Source organism: Palaemon carinicauda, chromosome 17, assembly GCF_036898095.1.
Source record: "Palaemon carinicauda isolate YSFRI2023 chromosome 17, ASM3689809v2, whole genome shotgun sequence".
NCBI lineage: Eukaryota > Metazoa > Arthropoda > Malacostraca > Decapoda > Palaemonidae > Palaemon > Palaemon carinicauda.
In genome coordinates this window covers 33775458-33777428 of record NC_090741.1, presented here as the reverse complement: position 1 = coordinate 33777428, position 1971 = coordinate 33775458, and positions in this window count along the sequence as shown.

The window sequence follows — 1971 nt, the reverse complement described above, 5'->3', positions numbered from 1 at the left end:
AACTATGTTATTATTAAAAGATAAATTTTGTGTTCAATATCTGTTGTAGACTTTTTAGAATTAATTTTTTTTGCCACCTGTTGAGATACTACCACTAGAGAGTTATAGGCTCCTTTGACTGGCCAGGCAGTACCACATTGAATCCTTCTCTCTGGTTATGGTTCACCTTTCCTTTGCCTACACATACACTGAATAGGTTGACCTGTTCTTTACAGATTCTCATCTGCCCTCATACACTTGATAACACTGAGATTACCCAACAATTCTTCTTCACCCAAGGGGTTACTGCGCTGTAATTGTTCAGTGGCTATTTTCCTCTTGGGAAGGTTAGAATAGACTCTTCCGCTATGGTAAGCAGCTCTTCTAAGAGAAGGATACTTCAAAATCAAACCATTGTTCTCTAGTCTTGGGTAGTGCCATAGCCTCTGTACCATGGTCTTCCACTGTCTTGGGTTAGAGTTCTCTTGCTTGAGGGTACACTCAGGCACACTGTTCTATCTAATTTATCTTTCTCTTGTTTTGTTGGAGTTTTTATAGTTTATATAGGAAATATTTATTTTGGTGTTGTTGCTGTTCTTAGAATATTTTATTTTTCCTGTCTTCACTGAGCTGTTTTCCCTGTTGGGGCTCTGGGCTTGTAACGTCCTGCTTTACCAAATGGAGTTGTAGCTTAACAAGTAATGATAAATATATATATATATATATATATATATATATATATATATATATATATATATATACATATAAATATATATATACATATAAATATATATATATATACATATAAATATATATATATATATATATACATATAAATATATTTATATATACATATATATATATATATATATATATATACATATATATATATATATATATATATATATATATATATATATATATATATATATACACACATATATAACGTCTAAAGGAATTGATCTTTAATAAAAATGAAATCTACCCTAAAATGTCACAAAACTAAAAGCATCTAGTCCCAGTATCCAACTGCCCCAAAATTGATGTCTCCCCAACTTCAATTTGGCGACTCACATGGAAACAAGTAAGGATTATTAAGCAATGTATTTAATTGTGATTGGGACTTCACTCGAGTCATTGACTTAGAAAATCCCATGGAATTCAGATGTTGCAATGCTAATCATATCATAATATTTAACCTTCCTTAACATTATAAATGTAACAGACCTATCATGTAACAGAAATAAATTATCATAGGCTAGTATTCTCTTCAAGGGTAAGGAAGATAGTCTTCATTTGTGGAACAGATATGAATTTATTGTGTTAAAAACACCAAAAATAAATCTACTGACAGTTTAAGAGATCGACCATCGATGCACAGGCCAAGAAATGTTAACAACCAATAAAAAAAAAAAAAATTTAATTCTCACTATTATGATCAACTATGGAAAATTCTCATATTGAAACCATTTTAAATTATACTGTTCTATGCATAATGAATAAATATTATTTATTCTTTAAAAAAATAATAAAACTGTTTGCAAAATGCCTCAATAGTTTCTTTATGGGATAATATACCTCTCCGCTCTCGACGCGAGGACTGAAGGTACAAAGAGTCTGGACTGTCATTAGACCAACGATGTCACCCATAAAGAAGTAAACATCCCTAAACATTATTCTGTTTTCGTCGTAAAGAATTCTGAGGCCGATCTGTATTTCAGTTCCGTTCCGATCTAATATGAATAAAGCCTCAACAAACTTATGTAAACGATACAATTATGATCATTTCTTTGCCTGTTTTCGTTTCATCTCTTTCCCAAAAGTTTTTCTCCATTCAAAGTAACGTGTCAAATTTCGGTATTATTGTACTATATTACAGGGTAATGTAACCCAGGGAAAAAACTAAATTTTTCTATAGAAAAGGTCTGTTCTCTTCGAAAATAACATTCGTTCCTGCCGCAAATGAATATTTTAAGAATATATATATATATA